Raw genomic sequence first — 19,823 nt, 5'->3', positions numbered from 1 at the left:
TTTATAAAACATGTGCAAATAAAACCTAAAACCGAGAATCTTCTATTATTTTTTGCCACGTTTCCGTGAAATGCCAAAGGGGTGGCTTGGGTTGAGAGGTCTTGAGCCAAAACCCCTGCCCTGACCTCAATCCTCATAAACCCTCTCCAGCCACCTCAAATAAGCATAATGCCCAAGGGACAACATCTTGCTTTGCTAGGCAAACACTTCTGAAAGGGCAAGCCCCCAGTCTCCACTTTCAACCGTATTGCAACCCCTCAGGCCACTCTAGATAGACATTTTGAAGCCACGCCTGTCCTAGGTGAAGGTAATAGTAATAATTCCTCAATGCCCCCAGTCCCTGTCTTAGCAGCTGTTATCTCTGTCCAGGTGATACCCACTAAGGAGCAAGCATGTTCAAACAGAATCGACCCATGAGTGGAACTTAAGTGGCAATCAATGAGGGTAACACCTAAAGCATCACATAATATGATGATCAAGTTAAAGAACACTCCAGCCCATTTGCTTTTTCCATGTCAAAGAGCAGATGAACTATCTGCATAGCTCTCGGCTCCCAGTCTTCTCCCAGCCAGTGGAGGCTTGTTGCTGAATACAGGAAAAGAACTATTTATGTTGATGAGAACAAATGCTAATGTTGGTCAGCCTTGTGTGGGTTTTTCTAGTCTCACTCCTTTTCTCTCTCCTGGATCTTCCCAACCCATAATCACCAGAGGAAACTACTTTCTCCCTCCTGCCTTCCTCCACTATTGTAAGTAATATTAGATACTATTTTCATGTTAAAATATGTGACATTAGACAGATACTGTACCCTAAGAATCACTTTCAAAATACTTTGTAACTATCTATCCACATACCCCCCTGAGGTCAGCATGGGGTAATGACTGTTCTTACGGAGACCCAGAGGAGCCAGTGTCATAGGCGGGAGTTAGAAGACGGGTCTCCTACTCTTGGTGTTCCGCTTTGCAGAGGAAAACCCAGATAGACATGAGAAAAATATAAATGTGTAAACCTGAAAACCTGAATGACAGATTGATGTCTGTTTATGTCTCTCCCTCCAGGTGTAGTAAATACAAGCTATTGTGGCCATTGCTATAGTAACTTCTTTCTTAATAAGAATAAAGACACATAGGAAGGTGTTAGAAAACATCAGGTGGTGAGACATTCCTCAGTAATGGGAGGAGGATGCAGTAATAAAAAATATACCCTTGGCCTGTACATAGTCCTTAAATACTGGCACTGCGAATCTCAAGTTTCTTAGACCAGCACTGTTCAATAGAAATATAATGTGGAGCCAGGCATGGTGGCTCAATCCTGTAATCCCAGAGCTTTGGGAGGCCAGGCGAGAATAGGAGTTTGAGACCAGTCTGGACAACATAGCAAGACCCCGTTGCTATAAAAAATTTTTTTTAAATTAAAAAATTAGCTGGTTGTGTGCACCTGTAATTCCAGCTACTGGGGAGGTTGAGGTGGGAGGATCCCTTGAGCCCAGGAGGTCAAAGCTACGGTGAGCCACGACTGTACTACTGCACTCCAGCCTGGGCAACAAAGCAAGATGCTGTCTCTCTCAAAAAAAAAAAAAAAAAGAGGAAATACAATGTGAGCCATAGAAGTAATTTTCAACTTTCTAGTAGTCATATTAAAAATTTTTAGGGGAAATTATTTTTGTAATATAGCTTATTTAATCCCATATACCCCAAACATTCTTTCAATATGTCATCAATATAAAAATTAATGAAATATTATGTATTCTTTTCATACTGAATATCTGAATATTGATAAGTGTTTTATACCCTCATCACATCTCAAATAAGACTAGCCACATTTCAAGTGCCCAGTAGCCACATGTGGTTAGTGGTTATCACATTAGATGGCCAAGCCCTGGATTATATATGGGCATTTTGAGGTTAGAATTTATTTTAGGGGAACAAATTTGTCTATCCCTACTTGCACATTTTAGAAAAATAAATTGTATTAATTTGGTTCTAGCCCTATGGCATAATTCAAGTGGTAATCTCTTGGGTGGAAAAAGAAAACATCAGATAAGCCTGGAATTGAAATAGTATTAAAGATTCAACTTCTTTCTTGCCACTAGAGGATCATGAAGATTAAAACATCAATCTCAGGTTTGTAAAAAGTTCTTTCCTTGTGTTGCCCCAGTTGCCCAAGCTCAGGCCCCCAAAGTCTTATCTTGACTTGACTCTACTTTCTACACATCCTCTCTCTCTGCCCGTTTCCTCTAGCCGTCCTAATAGACCTCTCAATCTTATCAAGTCCACCTGTCACCTTTTCTCAAGTGGCAGGGCCTCAGCCAGTACCCAAACTATCACGAGCACCCCTGCCTGGCCCTCCTGACTCCACTTTCTGACCACTTGAGTTCAGTTTCTACCCTGCCTTCAGTGTGAGCGTGTGTCAAAGCAGACATTTAATCATACAGCTTCTCAGCTTAAAACTTTTAATAGCAACCTACCCCCTTTCAAATGGAATCCACACTCCTTGCAGTGATATGCTAGGCAATCATAAAGCGGCCCTGGGAGCATTTCCAGCTCAGCTCTTTGCTGCAGTCTTTGAATTTACCCTAGTCTACATGCTTAACTGTGGCATGGCTTCTCGGTCTCCCTGCCTTTGTTTAAAGTCTGTTTCGTCTGCCTGGAATGTTCTTCCTTGAAATGCCTACCCCTTACCAAATAGTGAAATCTTTCAAGCCCAGCTCAACTGTTTCCTGTAGTTTTTCCTAATCTTGTAGTCAAAATTAACAGCTTCCTCACCTATGTCATCACGCCACTTTTATTAGTCAATGTATTATAACTTTTATCACATTCAACTATAATCTTATAATATGCTATACAAGGACCTTTCCAAGAATAGGAATTATGTGTGTCATTTACCTGTGAATTCACCTTGGGACATAAGAGTATTTCAATAAATGTCTGAGGAATTCCAATACTCTTCCTTTCTACTCCTCCTTCTGACTCTCTAATCCCTTGGTGTATGATCGTTATCACCATCATCATTCTCGTCATTACACAGCAGCCAATATGATCAGCACTTACTAGGTATCAAACACTGTGCTAAGCATTTTACACAGATTTCATTTAATTCTAACAAAAAATCTGTAAGGCAGGGACTTATAATATCCCCAATTTCTAATAGCTGTGGCATCTTGAATACAGTTTGATTCTTTCAGCCAGTGTTTTTAGGTCATTCTTATAAACACCTGTTTAGACAAGTTGATCTGTAGTTATGTCTCCAAAGTGCACAGGGTTACATATTTGTTAACTTATTTGCAAACAGGCTAAGGCATGTATTTTTGTTTTATATTTTTAGTGTCTCTGACTCTTTAAAGCTTCCAAATTTTAGTGGGCTGGGAAAATAGAAAACTAGCTTACTAGCATTTTGTGTAGAATGAGAATATTGTAGCTTTGATTTTATTTTTATGTATTTATTTATTTTTGAGATGGAGTCTGGCTCTGTTGCCCAGGCTGGAGTGCAGTGCCGCGATCTCGGCTCACCGCAATCTTCACCTTCCAGGTTCAAGAGATTCTCCTGCCGCAGCCTCTCAAGTAGCTGGGATTACAGGTGCCAGCCACCAAGCCCGACTAATTTTTATGTTTTTTGTAGAGACGGGGTTTCACCACTTTGGCCAGGCTAGTCTCTGACTCCTGACCTCAGGTGATCCACATGCCTCAGCCTCCCAAAGTGCTGGGATTACAGGCATGAGCCACCACGCCCGGCAAGAATATTGTAGCTTTGAGTAAGGGCACAAGGGGCACTGCCATGTGGATGTCACAGGACCTGACATTCAGCCTTTTCCTCAGTCATTTTTGGCACTATTTTTGGCTGTCTAGTAGTTTCTACCATAATTCAGTTTATTGATGCTTTAAAAAATGGACAGACCAACCATCCAATGCTGGCAAGGACAGGAAGGAACCCTCATTTATTGCTGGTGGGGACTCAAAATGGTACAGACACTTTGGAAGACAATTTGGAAATTTCTTACAAAACTAAACATATTCTTATCATATGATCCAGACCTCCTGTTCCTTGGTGTCTACACAAAGGAGTTGAAAACTTCATGTCCACACAAAAATCTGTGCAAGGATAGCAGCTTTATGCATAATTGCCAAAAGTTGGAAGCAATCAAGATGTCCTTCAGGAGGCGTATGGATAAATAAACTGGTACATCTGGACAATAGAGTATTATTTAGCATTGAAAGCAAATGAGCTCTCAAGCCATGAAAAGACGTGGAGGAAATCTTAATGCCTCCATGGAAAAAAGCCAGCCTGGAAAGGCCACACACTGTTTGAGTCTGACTACATGATATTCTGGAAAAGGTAAACACTACAGAGACAATGAAAAGATCGGGGTTGGGGGAGGGAGTGATGAATGAGTGGAGCACAGAGGATTTTTAGGGCAGGGAAACTACTCTGCTCAGATGATACTATAGTGGTAAGAACATGTCATTAAACATTTATCCAAACCCACAGAATGTTCAGCACCAAGAGTGAACCCTAATGCAGGCTGTGGACTCTGGGTGATGATGATGTAGGTTCATCGATTGTAACCAAGGGACCACTCTGCTGGGGGCTATCCACAGGGAGGCTGTGCACTCGTAGGGTAGGAGGTATATGAGAAATCTCTGTTCCTTCTTCTCAACTTTGCTGTGAACCTAAAACTGCTCTAAAGCACATGCCTGTTTTTTTAAAATATGAAGGGACCAGAGAATGTCTTGCTCACGGGTGCCCAGGGCTGTGCTCACTGGCTCAAGTGCAATGCACCAATTGTTTTTCACTGGGTTGTCAGTTACTCAAGAGTATTCATCGCTTTCTGCGTTTTGTTTCCATAATGCCACTACATAAACAGCAGTGCATGTACTAAAGGTTTAACAAACTTTTGTTGAAATGAAATGAATAGAAAATACACTGGGTGCTTCACATAATAAATACGTATTTTCACCTACTTAAACAGTATCATAGCCTCAATGTCAACAGAAAACTATTACCAAAGGGGTTTCTGGAGGCTCTGGAGCCTGGGATAGCCTCAGACTTGCACAGGGCATGATGGTGCTAGGAGGCCAGGCTCAGGGCTAAAGGAGAAGCTGATTTCTGAAAAAGCCTAACTCCCTCAGGGACTTGATCCAGGAAGAGGCTTTTTGCTCTGTGTGCTCCAAGGGTCAGCCCTTGGCCACCACTCCCTGGCTTTACAACACATTGCACAGAGCAGAGCTGTCTCTGCTGGGCAAAGTACTTTACCCTCTGAGAGCCTCAGTTTCCTCATCTGTAAAAAGGGAATGAGGATATTGCAGATTATAACTCCCCCCTTTTCTTTTATTATCTTAAAAATGAGTTTATTTGGTCTCCTTGCTATCCCTGGCCGACTAACTAAGGGTCTTTGTATGGAGATCTTTTTGCCAAGGCCATATTAAGCTCACCAGGTTGCTAAACTTAGACTAGCCTGTTTCTGCTCTCCCTTGGAAGGTCTGCAATACCATAAACAAGAAAGGTATGAGGTCAAAGGATTCTTGTTCTGAGCAAAGCGGACAGTTTCACATAGAGCTTCCCAGAATGAAGGCAGGGCCTGACAGGAATGAGATCAGAGGCCTCCAGCATAATCTATAACAGAGCAGTTATTACCTTCCTCCCTGCCAAGTCAATGCCACTGCCAATCTCGGAAGCCATTTTTCAAATTGCTTTTTGGCCAGCTCAGCACAAAATCTATATGACAGCTTTACTTAGGGAGAGCAACAGAAAAAGGCAGTTTCCTGCAGGATCAGGCCCTTTTGTTGGTCCGTCTAATTCTCTCCAAGGCACCATGTGGAATTTTTGTCATGACTTGTGCCCAAATAGGACCAAGACCCAGGGAAGATACAAGAACTCAGAGGCCTAGGTAATGGCGCAAATGAATGAGGTGTTACAAGGTAGCAACTGCAGTAGGAAGAGGCCTGGGATGGAATTCTAGTTCTGCCACTTGCTCACTGGGGCCAGGTGAGTTAGCCTCTGTTTCGTAAACTGGGGGGAAGTTCTAAGGTGATATTTGTAAAGCACCTGTCAGGGGCCTAGGGCAGAGCTGGAGCTGAACGATCCTAGCCACGTTGGTTTCTTAGCCTCCTTTTTCTCATGTATAAAACGAAGAAGGACAACAATGCCCCTTTTGTAGAGTTATTTGGGGGAAATTAAATGAGCTCTCCAGCAAATGGTGAGTACCACATGTGTGTGCCTCTCCTCCTCCCTTCTCCCGGAAAACCTCTACGTTGCAGATTGTATTTTCCAAAGATGAACACAATCATATCTCCAATCCTACATGGTCTTCTAGAATCCTACCACTCCCCCATCAAGTGGTGGAATCTAATTCCTCTCTCTCTGAATCTGAGTAGGCTGGGAACTTGCTTACACACAGTATGGTAGAAGTAATTCTGTGGGACTGCAGAGATGCCATCATAAAAGGCAATGTAGCTTCTCTCCAATTAGTTGGGATCCTTGCTTTTGAAGCCTTCAGATGACAGGTAAGCAGTTAACTGCTTTGAGGCCGCCATGCTATGAGGAAGCCCAACTTAGCCTGCATGGAGGGACCAGAGAGTTCCCAGATGCTCCAGCCCCACCCTTCAACAGTTGCTGCCTGAACTGCAACCTCATGAGAGACTGAAACAAGAACCACTCAGGTGAGTCCTCCCAAATCCTGGCTCACAGAAAGATGAGAAATTATCAAAATGATTATTGTTTTAAACAGCTAAATGCTGGGGTGATTTGTTATGCGGTGAAAGAGACTTGGGACACTCCAGTAGCTATTTAATAAAAATCCTAAGCAGTCCAGGATTGGAGCATTAGGTGTGAGACAGCAGGGGTGTATATAAGGCTTGGCCTCTTAGTCATTCTATCAGCCGTGGGGATGAGAAACTCCATTTTCAAGTAGTAATCTAATCCTTCTCTTCCTCAGAGCACTGTGTAATTATGTGTGTGTAGTGGTATGAGAAAATCGCACCATTGATCCAGATTGATTCGTGATTTTTTTTCAAACCACAGAAGCTGTTTACTTTTATACAAATCTTAAAGTTACCAAACCATTTTTGATTTAAAAGGACGTTAATACTTAACAGTTTTCAAAGTGTTTTATATTAGGGTTTATATATTCTTTAAATTTATTTTAAATAAACCACTATAGCACTATATTCAGACCCCCTTCCTGGTTGGAATATCCTTTCCAACTCCCATGCCTTTTTGGCCAATGTATGTCTATACCACATTTGCCTCCAGAGACTCACCTCCTCCAGGAAGCTCCCCAAACAGCCACAGTGGATTTGGGTCATTTACTTAGTCTTCCCTCCCAATGAGCACTTATGCTAAGAGAGTGGTGTCTGTGCTGGACGATGTTGCCCTTGAGTTACTATTTACTGGGCTTTCCTAGGTGTTTCATTAACATAGGTTGTATCTCCACTGTGGTGAAAATTTCTGGAGAATGTGGACCATTTTTCTTTTTTTCTTGAGATGAAGTTTCGCTCTTGTTGCCCAGGCTGCAGTGCAATGGCATGATCTGGGTCACCACAATCTCCGCCTCGTGGGTTCAAGTGATTCTCCTGCCTCAGTCTCCCAAGTAGCTGGGATTACAGGCATGCACCGCTACACCAGGCTAATTTTGTATTTTTAGTAGATATGGGTTTTCTCCATGTTGGTCAGACTGGCTTCTCACTCCTGACTTCAGGTGATCTGCCCGCCTCGGCCTCCCAAAGTGCTGGGATTACAGGCGTGAGCCATTGCGCCTGGTCCCATATTTCTATTTCTTTGTACCCCATTGTCACAAGGATTCCTTGATCTGACCTTCAAGCATGTCTGTTATAAAAATTTATTTTGAAATGCTCTTATGACTTTCCACACAAACAAAGAAAAACAGCTATAAATGCTTGGAAGTAAAATTTAATATATTACTAAATTGTCGAATATTCAAATACTTCAGAATGTGAGAGCAACTTTGAGTAAGGGCATGTGAATGAAATGTAGATGATGAACACATAAAAAAACCTAATTGAAAGATAAATATGGCCTCAATTACCTCTTCCTAGAGGAAAATAACATGGGGTTCAAAGCTTAGGTACCGGAAATGGGCAGGGTCAGGGTTTAAATCTTGACCATTATTACTTTAACTGTGTGACCTTTGACAAGTTCACAAGTCTTGAAGGGGGATAAAAATAAAGCCTAGATCATAGGATTATTGTCAAGATAAATGTGGTTTGTGTTAAATACTTAGCACCGTAACTGGCACAGAGAAGGCATATATCTTATAGTTTACTGTCATCATCAGCATCACCACCATGACCACCACCAACAACCCTATCCTAGTCACCATGATGGGTTTTGCTCTTAAGGCCTTAGAGCTGGCTGGGATATACCTCTTTCTTTATTTAATCACCTTTCCTTCCACTGAGACATTTTCCCTTCAACCCAACTATATTTCTCAGCTTTTATGTTAATGTCATGATCATGATTGTTTCAAACAATCCAAATAATCTCAGGGGCTCTGTACAGCTTACCAACACCCAGCCATGACTTGACACTAGGTGTTTTCAACTATCTCAGTCAGCATCACCTACTGGCCAGATTACCCTAGAACAGGAAGTCTGTTTTGACTAATGATGCAGAACGATCCAGCTCCTAAGTCTGTTGCCAATCAGCTTGGCCTTTCCTTTAGGGATATGGAAAGGTTCATGGCACACCTACAATGAGCCAACAGAGGAGAACATTAGGGTTGAAAAAGATAAAGTCTATTGGAAATAACATTATAGATTAGTTGTTCATTCACTTATTCATTTATATATTAATTCATCCATCCAACAAATAGTTATTAACAGCCTGCTATGGATCTGTAGGATATACAAATGTGAAGAAAGCAGAAGTGATTTCTGCCTCATAAAGTTTTCAGACTGGTGGAAAATAACTGCTTTGTCATCAAATGACCCTGGGTTTGAATCTGACTCTGTCACTTACTACGTATTTAAATTGCTTAGACCTTTCCGAGCCTCACTTTTCCTTAGGGTGATTGTGAGGATTAAATAATTCACGGAAGTCTACTGCTTACCACAGCCCCTGGCAAGATCTACCATTTCTTTCCCCAAAGGTCATATAATTTATAGCCACTGGAGTCAGGATGCAAACCCAGGAGCGTCTGGCTCCCACATTTATGCTTTCAAAGAAATGTTCTAAATATTTCCTTTAAGTCTCACTACTTTTGATTTAGTTTTTTCCTCTCAAGTCACTAATTCAATTCATCATCCATTCAAAAATAAGAACGTTGTTTTTTCAGATGTTTTTCCCATGTCTTCTTAATTTCTCATTGAACCCTCTGCAGTAAACCACTTCCCTCTACATTAACTGATGTGAAAATCATGAGGCAACTGTTGTCATCACAGAAAAAAAAAAAAAAAGCAGAATAGTTATGTTTCTTCAGGTTATACTTGGGAAGCCAGATAAAGTGCTGGGTTATGCAGACCATCCTGTCTCAACAGTGCAGTAGAAAGAGGCATAGTAAGCATCTAGCAGAAAGAACTTGGCTTGCCACGCAGTAATTTATGGGTATTCCTTTTTTTAATCTAGGAGTTGGAATGTTACAAAATTATATTAATGATCTAGGGGACCTCCACTAAAAATCCAGCACCATCGGCCGGGTGTGGTACCTCACGCCTGTAATCCCAGCACTTTCGGAGGCCGAGGCGGGCGGATCACGACATCAGGAGTTTGAGACCAGGCTGACCAACATGGTGAAACCCCATCTCTACTAAAAATACAAAAATTAGTCAGCCGTGGTGGTGGGTGCCTTTAATCCCATCTACTTAGGAGGCTGAGGCAGGAGAATTGCTTGGACCGGGGAGGTGGAGGTTGCAGTGAGCCGAGATTGTGCCACTGCACTCCAGCCTGAGCGACAGAGCAAGACTCCATCTCAAAAAAAAAAAAAAATCCAGCACCATCATTGCATTGTATGTGTACTGCTTCTTTTGACTCTGAGCCCTCTACCATATTGGACACCACACTGCAATTCTTTTCTCTCTTTCTGCAATACCACTTACTCTAAGCTACTTTTTCATTTGTTTGCTTAAACTGTACTTCTTATTTCTTTGTTTTTTCTCCATTTATCTACTTCTTAAATGTCGGGTTCTCTCTCAAGCCATTTTTTGGCCTTACTTTTCCCTGGATGATCTCACTTCTGATCTTTTAATCTATTTTTCTAGAGCCTTCTCTTCTACACCACTTGCAATTTTCCCAATTCACATCCTTAACCTCTCTTACCAGGTCTTTTGCAATAATCTAACTGGTTTCCCATTTGCAAATTGCTCATATCTCGGAGCTTTGTTTTTCACACTGCCACCAGAATTGGCTTCCTAAAACCAGGTTAGTACATGACACCCTTTCTCAAAGGTTAATATCACTCCCTTGACAGCATAATGTTCAAGTTATTTAGCATGGCACCCAACTTCCTTCACTACATTCCTGCTCATTTTTCACTCCATCCCTCCCTGATGCCACATTCTCTGCTATTATAGTCTACTTAGTATTCTACACACTTTTCATCTTTCCCTACCCACCTTCTCACTGGACGATGCATTTCTTTATTCTTTATCTTTTGTGGCATTTCCCAATATATGCTCCTCAGAATACTGGTCTTGTGAGATGTCTACTGAAGAAAAGAAATCTGGTAATCTGGTGTAATACTGTCTACTAGATCCACTTCCACCCCCGCCTTGGAGGTTTCATGAACTTTAGCATTTATTTATTTATTTATTTTTGAGACAGAGTCTTGCTCTGTTACCCAGGCTGGAGTGCGGTGGCACGATCTTGGCCACTGCAACCTCCACCTCCTGGGTTCCAGCAATTCTCCTGCCTCAACCTCCTGAGTAGCTGGGACTCCAGGCACCCACCACTACGCCTGGCTAATTTTTGTATTTTTAGTAGAGTTGGGGTTTTGTCATGTTGCCCCGGCTGGTCTCGAACTCCTGACCTCAGGTGATCTGCCTGCCTCCGCCTCCCAAAATGCTGGGATTACAGTCATGAGCCACTGTACCCAGCTGAATTTCAGCATTTAAAATGCTCTGAGAAGTCCTGCAGCAAGTAAATCAGGCTGGCTTTGCTACCCAGTGTTTCCTAAACACCAGATTCCTCTTTTTCTAGAAACCCTTAAGAATTAGCATTTAATGACCGTACACTGGGAATCCCTGATTTATTCAAATCTTCTTCATTCATTCACATTTTATTTCATCTGTCCTTATTCATTGACTTGGAAAATATTTATTTAGCACCATGCCAGGCACTGGAGAATGTACTGAGAAAATATTCTCTTGACAGCAAGATGAACATAATTCCTGCTTTCATGAAACTTACAGTTTTGACTGAACAGTGGATAAGTAAACATGCAATAACCACAAAATGCGGTAAGAGCTATCATAGGGGAAACAGAGACAGTTGTGGCAGCGCATAGCAGAAAGACAATGAATCTGGGGGAGTGATTAGGGAGGGCTTTCTGGAGGAAGTGGTTTTATATGGGGACCTAAAAGAGAAGTAGGAGTTAGTCAGATGGGAATAAAGGAGGCAAAAGGGGAAGAGTGTAGTCAGGGGCAACTGCTCGTATGAAGCTGCTAAAACCAGAGACAGCATGGTATGTCCGAGGGAGTAAAAGAAATCTTAACTCTCATGCCTGTAATCCCAGCACTTTGGGAGGCCGAGGCGGGCGGATCATCAGGTCAGGAGATGGAGACCATCCTGGCTAACACGGTGAAACCCCGTCTCTACTAAAAATACAAAAAATTAGCCGGGCGTGGTAGCAGGTGTCTGTAGTCCCAGCTACTCGGGAGGCTGAAGCAGGAGAATGGCGTGAACCCGGGAGGCGGAGCTCGCAGTGAGCCGAGATCGCGCCACTGCATTCCAGCCTGGGCGATAGAGCCAGACTCCGTCTCAAAAAAAAAAAAAAAAAAAAAAAAAAAAAAAATCTTAATTCAAAAGGTGACGACGTCTTCACCGCTCCTTTCATCCCCATTCGCGGGAACTTTCTCTGTCTTCTCTACGTTATCTAGCTTGCAAAGTGGGTGTTCAGAACACGCTTGGGCATTACAGTAATCTGATCAAACAATTATTTTAGGGGGACAGATATGATCTTTTGAAGCACAGAGCTACACACATACCCACTTCCCAACTCTTTCAGTAAAGTCAGAATAAGGAAGTTTATTTTTTAAAAGGTTTACTGTTAAAGGGCACTTATAGATGTTGTATTAATTTTGTTTCTAATTTATTTTTTAAATGAAAGGATTAGCAGAGGTATGTAATTGTGGATGGTGAGGGATTTTCTTAATCAACCCCATTGTTATTTTATCCTCCTTAGTATGTTTTGCATTTTTAGGCAGCTTGCTTTTGTCAACTAGCAAACAGACAGGCCAAATTGTAATTGGGCAGATTGAACTAGAAGCTTAGAATTAAGCATACTTAACAGCCCAGGAGTTGGACTCAGCGTCTCTCTCGGTAGCCACCATACTGAGATGCATGCCCTCGATCATTACCTTAATTCTCAGACACACTGTGCCTCCTGCCTTTCCTTCCATGGCTGCTGTCTGGTAATAAAAGAGTCATCCCTTTTGTTATCAGTAGAACAGAGGGTAATGTCTCTTAATTAACAAAAGGAAGTGGTGCAATGTAGTAAGAACATTGCAATTGTTTCCAATTAATCCCACACGCAGTTTGGCAAAGTTAATAATCCATAAAATGACCTGAGACCTAAATATGCAGAAGAGTCATCTTTTGTCCATTATCTTTCTATTGTTCCAGCAAAAACAAGAAAATTCCAAGACTAGATACAAGGCCTACAGATTTAGAATATCATAAATTCTTAACTATTATCTCACATATAAAATAAATTTACATGTGCCATTCAGAGCTTATGAATTTCTAAATGTTTTACATCCTTTATAAATCATTACATATTGACAGGTGTCAATTCAACCACAGTGAAGCAATTATTTACTTGGATATACCATTTGTCACCAAAGCAACAGCACCTTCCCATTCATATAAAAGCAAGAAGGACATGTGCATTTTAATTTCATCATCAGTGTATTTCTAAATTATTTGAGGATAGAGAATGTGTCTTACACATCTATGAACCCCTAAAAATGCCACATGGATCATACTATCCCAGGTCCATAACAACCTTTTCTTTCCATTGTGGCAGAATACACATATGTAAAATTCACCATTGTAACCCATGTTAAGGTGTAGAATTCAGTGCCATTTAGTACATTCACAGTGTTGTGCAGCCATCAACACTACGTAGTGCTATAATATTTTCATCAACCCAAAAGGAAACCCTGTAGGCAAGAAACAATCATACCTCATTCTCCCATTTTCCTTAGCCCCTGGTAAAACCAACCTGTCTTCTGTCTCTGTGAATTTGCCTATTCTGGACATTTCATGTAAATGGAATCAGACATATGTGGCTTCTTTCTCTTTGCATAGTATTTTCAAGGTTCATCCATAAAGTACACATGTCAGTACTTTCTTTCTTTCTATGGCTGAATAATATTTCATTATATGGATATGCCACATACTGTTTGTCCACACTTTGTTCATTGATGAACATTTGTGGGTGTTTCTACCTTTTGGCTATTGTGAGTAATGCTGCTATGAACATTCCTGTACAAGTTTTTGTTTGAACATCTGTTTCTTATTCTTTAGGATATCTGTCTAGGAGTGGAATTGCTGGGTCATATGGTAATTCTATGTTTAACCTATTGAGGAATGAATAATACTTTTCTATTGAATATTACCAGGATTCTGCAAAGATTGAATGTGGTTGGTAGGGCAGATCTATACCTGCTGAAATGCCTGGGTGAAAGAGCTATGGAGCTTTGGGATATGTGTGCTTGTATCAGCACGGGTCAGGAAGATTGACTTGTATGATTCATTTCTCCACTAGCCCATAAGCTACTTTCTTCAGTGGAACTGCATTGTCAAACACTAGGGCATTGGAGTTGGACTGTATGAATTCCAGTCCCAGGCTTGTCATGTATCATTGTGACCTTATTTACATTTATTTATTTGAGACAGGATCTCGTTCTGTCACCCAGGCTGGAGTGCAGTGGTATGATCTCGGCTCACTGCACCTGCCGCCTCCTGGGTTCAAGCGATTCTCCTGTCTCAGCCTCCCAAGTGACTGGGATTACAGGTGTAAACCACTGCACCTGGCCACTGTGTGACCTTAAACTAGTTGTTTGACTTCGAAGACTCAGTTTCATCACGTGTAAAAGAAAGAACTAGCTCTAACTACAACATGAAGTTGTGGTTACTTTAAACAGGGCAGGGTATTTCAAAAGTGTAGTATATCACTTGGCAATAAATACTCAAAAAGTATTAGCTTGTATTGTGTTTCTACTACTTGATATCCCTGTGGTGTTTAAGTAGCACAGTGCTAGGCACACTAAAAGGCACGTAATCATATGGAAATAATGACATATTTAATGGGAAATGACTCAGATCATTTTGAGGATTGTCATTTTTTTCTCTTTTTTCCTTCTTTTTTTGTTGTTGCATGTCTGTTGGAATATTCTGTTTCCTGAAGGGTGGGCAAAAGATGGGATGGGGCATTGGAAGGTCAATGTCAATGAATGTAGGCAGAGATTTTCTTATGGGTACCTTTCCTTTAATCCCACTCTGGATGAGGTCAGTTGCTGGCAGAATGGGGGAATTGATGAGCCATTTATCTCCTGCTCAAAGTTTTTCATACCTTGGGGAGGAGCTTCTCCAAAAGGAAATATCAAAGAACTCTCTGTCTGTATTAGAAAATGCATTTTAGTTAATTCAGGTCCACTCATGATGTTTTGATTGCAAGCCCCATATAATGACCTTTGAGTTCACTTTACATATTTTTCTATGCCAGTGCAAGCCTTCAGCGTTACAAACATCAGGTTGCATATACTTTTGCTTGTATGCTTGCTTCTGGCTGAGAATCTGCCCTGGGCTCTGACTATGCTGTATCCCTGACTCATGCTGCTTCAAGGCTCGCCTGTCCTGACGTACACCCATAATTCACAACTCTGCAGCTTCCCAGAACCCCAATGCTACACTTCAAGGACGTTTGGCTCCTACTTACTGCAGGTAGGAGCAGATTCAAGTGGAGAGGCAGGAAGTGGCGAGTGAGAGGTAGTGACATCCGGTCACGAACTCTCCCTGCTGAGGAAAGGTCTTAGAGCAATGTGCTGAGTGATGAGACCCCTCCACCTCTTGTTTACTTACAATCAGCCTGGTACTACTGTGGTTTTCTGCTTGCTTCTCTTCACAGTTATGACTTGTAAGAAAGACCCTTCATCATTTTCCAGAGGTGATTTATGCCATAACAAATGGCCATAAAGAGTGCCACAACTGCCGTGGGCCAAGCACCAGATGTGACACAGAATATGTGATGTAGGTTAAATATCAAGTACCTGTCAGTAATTTGCTACGACTCTGAGGATACTTCTTAAAGAGGACTTTACTGCTGGTCTGGTTTAGCCTTTCACCAGCTGAAGAAAGTTTACCCAAATGTATTGGGACTCAAGGGTTTTCTGTAGGTGAACTACAAGGGTGAGTGCCCTTGACCCTGAGCCTCACTGGTAGGTAGAAAAGGATTGCTCATATGAGACTGATGCCATAAAAAGCCCAGGAAACATAATGGCCAAGTGAAAATCATATGCTTACTCTGCAAGCACCTCTTTAAGGCCAAGCCCCCAGGCTCTCCTTCCAATAATATTGTAATTACTAAGGACAATCTATACAGACACCTTGAAGCCATTGCTACATGGGGTGACAGTAGTAAGAATCATTTCTGTCTGTCCCGATTTTTCTGTCTTAGCATCTGTCATGAGCAGATAGTAAGCGTCTCTGTCCAAATGATACATATTAAGGGACAAGTGTGTTCAAACATTAAAATAGTCCCACTAATGGGAGGCTGAGAAACGTAGATGGCACAGATGAGCAGCACAGCACTCAGAGAATCATTAAACATGAAGATCAACATAAAAATCTCCAACCTGCTTGCTTTACCCATGTCAAAGCCAGGATGAGATGTATGTAGGACATGACACACAGTGGCGAGAATGTATATTTCCATCACTTCTGAGCAACTTCCTAGCAAAAAGTTCCATGAGGACTTCCACCTCCTTAAAGTCAAGGCTTTTCATCTATTACGAATTCTCAACTGACTTCTGGGGCAAACATCATAAAGCAATTTTATCTCCACTGAATATTTCACCATTCTAAATAGAAACTCTTCCAGCCTCTTACCCTGTTGCTGAAGTTGCCCTAAAGAAAAGTAACCCTAAACCAACATATGCAGGCTCTCATGAGTTAAAACACAAACCCCTTACAACCGTGTTATATATACGAAATTCATCTTTTAACACAAAAAGCTGAAAAGCAGTTTTAAGAAGACTTCACAATGCCATCCCACACCGTGAGTTATTTAATTGCAATAGGAATACATGTACCAAAAATCATTCCCTAATTAGCTTAAACCTAAAACAGCAGTTGTTAAATATGTGATTGGTGCTGTTGCAAGAGGGTGTGCTTTTGCCATTGTGTGGCAGAGGCTGTGATGGTGTTCAGGTTTTATTTTTAAAGTTTGGGTAATTATAACTTAAACTAAACAGCAGGGGGGAAATGAATCATGTATTTGTCTCTCTTATTACAGCTTCTCTCCCCAAAAGTGTTTCCTTTCTTGCCGCATTTACCTAGCTGGCAAGGTGTTACTCTGGGTCCTGAGGACAGAAGCATCTGGGATTTGACCACAAATTGTATAGTAAACATTCTGAGACAGGTGACTGCCACCCAAATTCATTATAAAGTGGAAAAAATGCACTCAATTAATTCAGTACATTTGCTGGCTATAAAACTTGAACAATCAACAAGAAACAGTTTGGCATTGGAGGTAAAGTTCTGGACTGGATGTCAGAAAACCTGGATTTGAGCCCACCTCTGCCAGTGACTAGTGGGGCACCTCTGCCCCCCCCAGCTCCCGGCGTCTCGGTTCTCTTTTATGCTCACTTAGGTTGCTTGCAGCTCTGAGATGTAGAATTCCACATCAATAAAGAAGAGTGGAATGGTGTGAATGTCATGAATATACAGCTACTTGTATAATCTACTGCTTTTCTCCAATTAGTATGAGCTATGCGTCAGCCTTAGACTTGGCTGGGATTTTGACTGATGAGGAAAGAGTTCTAGATACGAGAAGTGACTGGTTAACAGTCACACTCTTGGTAAATGTGGGAGACAGAGTACAAACCAGGGATTTCTATGTTAGGTGGGCTCAAATCCAGGTTTTCTGACATCCAGTCCAGAACTTTTCCTCCTATGCCAAACTGCTTCTTGTTGATTGTTCAAGTTTTATATCAAGCAAATGTACTGAATTAACTGATGCTAAGGCATCACTTACCTAAGGCATCAGTTACCTAAGGCAATCTCTTCTTCGATTATGGAGAGACCAAGTGACATCTAAATTAAAGGCTTTACCATTGTATTTTCCAATGGTTACTCATTATTCTTAGACTAGGGGACAGCATCTGGAATCCAGCAGTCTCAGTTCTGGTTCAGCATGATTTTGCCACACAATACAGCATCTATATGTCCTAGGTTTATCTTTGTTCAGAAAAGCTGTATTATGTAATAATCAAGAGTATGGGCTTGATACCAAGATTTGTATGTGACTGTTCATAGCAGCTTAATTTGTAATAGTCAAAAACTGGAAACTTCCCCACTGTTCATTAACAGGTAAATGGACAAATTGTGGTATATCCATACAATGAAACACTACTCAGTGATTAAAAACGCATGAGCTGTTGAGATCTGCAACAACATGAATAAATCAGAAAATAATTATGCCAAGTGAAAGAAGCCAAACAAAAAAAAAAGTTCATCCTTTAGTGTTCCGTTTACATAAAATTGTAGAAAATGTAGGCTAGTCGATAGCAACAGAATGCAGATCCTTGTTGCTTGGAGATGGGAGTCTGGGGAGGGGATGAAAAAGAAGCAGGAGGAAGCTTTTGGGAGTGAGGGATATGTTCATTATCTTGATTGTGATGGTTTCATGGGTGTATATATATGTTAAAAGCTTTCAAATTATATGCCTGAAGTATGTGCAGTTTATTATATACCAAATTATACCTTATTTTAACTGTTCCAAAAAATAAAAACTAGAAACACCAGATAGGGCTTGGTGTTGAAAAACCAGATGGGGCCATGCCGTGTTATTGTCATTGTTATTATTGTCATTGTGTGGTGCTATTGCTGATGGTGTGCACGGGTTTGTGCTCCTCTATGATTCCATGCAGCTAGCCTAACATAGAGAGGTGGCTGGGCAGAAAGAAGACCTGGAATCAGTTAGCTTGGTGAAGGCAAATCTCATTTTTTCCTGGCTCTGTAGGTTTCACTATGCACTATCTGTGTAACCTTTGGTGAGTTATAAACATCATCTGAAAAACAGTAGGACAGGAAATAACAATTCTTACCTCATGAAGTTGCCTTGAGGATGAAATAAGTTAATGTTTGTTAGGTGCTTAATAAAAGTTAACTTATATTATTATTTTCCCAGAACACCGAGAAAGGATTCTGTTTTGTTTGTTTTTCAGACAGAGTCTCACTCTGTTTCCCAGGCTGGAGTGCAGTGGCGTGACCTCGGCCCACTGCAACCTCCACCTCCTAGGTTCAAGTAATTCTCATGCATCAGCCTCCCGAGTAGCTGGGATTACAGGCATGTGCTACCACGCCTGGCTACTTTTTGTATTTTTAGTAGGGATGGGATTTCACGTGTTGGCCATGCTGGTCTTGAACTCCTGACCTCAAGTGATCAGCATGCCTCTGCCTCCCAAAGTGCTGGGATTATAGGCCTGAGCCACGGAGCCCAGCCAGGATTCTGTTTTATCTTTTGCATTGCATTGTGTTTTCATAAAATTTAAGTTCATCAGTCTATTTAAAGAATATTAACATAAAGCAATTCATACAGGTTTCCAGATTGCTACTCAGCACCCTCTCTGGGAGCTTTTGTTCTGCCCACACTGTCTAAAATAGTAGCCGTTTCCCAGTCACTCTTTAACCTTGCCCCTGTTTTATCTTTCTTCATAACTCTTACCGCCACCTGACATATTATATATTTGCATGTTTATTTGTTTACTCTCTATATCCCTCCACTGGAACATAAGCCCTCTGAGGCTAGGGACTTTGTCTGTTTGGCTCACTGAAATATAAAATTCACTCAATCAGAGGCAGGAGAATTGCTTGAACCCAGGAGGTGGAGGTTGCAGTGAGCTGAGATTGCGCCATTGCGCTCCAGCCTGGGCAACAAAAGTGAAACTCCGTCAAAAAAAAAAAAAAATCCACTCAATTAGTATGTGTTGGGTGTTGAATAAATGAATGACTGCATTATCTTCAAGGGCCTTCCTTTGACATGGTGGCAGTGTGGTTGTGGCCATTTTTATTATTGTCTTTGTGTGGTGCTGTTGCTGAAGGTGACCATGTGTTTATGCACCCCTATGATTCCATGCAGCTAGCCTAACACAGAAAGGTGGCTGGGCAGAAAAAAAGACCTGAAATCGGTTAGATCAGTGAAGTATTAATCTCATTTTATTCCTGGCTCTGTGGGAGTAAGAGACTGCATAGGCTGAATAAGATATTTGAGAAAATAAGACCGGGGCCTGAAACTGTTCCTTAAATGATAAACAAAGAACAGAAATCTTAAGTTTTGGAAACCTGGAAATATGTTGGCTCTGATGTGACTCATCCTCAGACCCTTTAAAAAAATAGTCAATGAGAAAAAAGACTGAAAGGAAGTTAAG

The 19,823-nt window shown here is 41.4% G+C and overlaps 1 protein-coding gene across 5 annotated transcripts in view; it reads right to left on the bottom strand.

The window, feature by feature from the left end:
- PHACTR1 (phosphatase and actin regulator 1) overlaps positions 1 to 19,823 on the bottom strand; it is a 572,466-nt gene that overhangs the window by 332,249 nt on the left and 220,394 nt on the right. The gene's annotated exons all lie outside the window — the stretch shown is intronic.

The sequence above is a fragment of the Gorilla gorilla genome, chromosome 5 (genome assembly GCF_029281585.2).
Source record: "Gorilla gorilla gorilla isolate KB3781 chromosome 5, NHGRI_mGorGor1-v2.1_pri, whole genome shotgun sequence".
NCBI classification, from domain to species: domain Eukaryota; kingdom Metazoa; phylum Chordata; class Mammalia; order Primates; family Hominidae; genus Gorilla; species Gorilla gorilla.
Note: the sequence above shows the minus strand (reverse complement) of the source record. Positions and strands in the feature narration are given on the sequence as shown.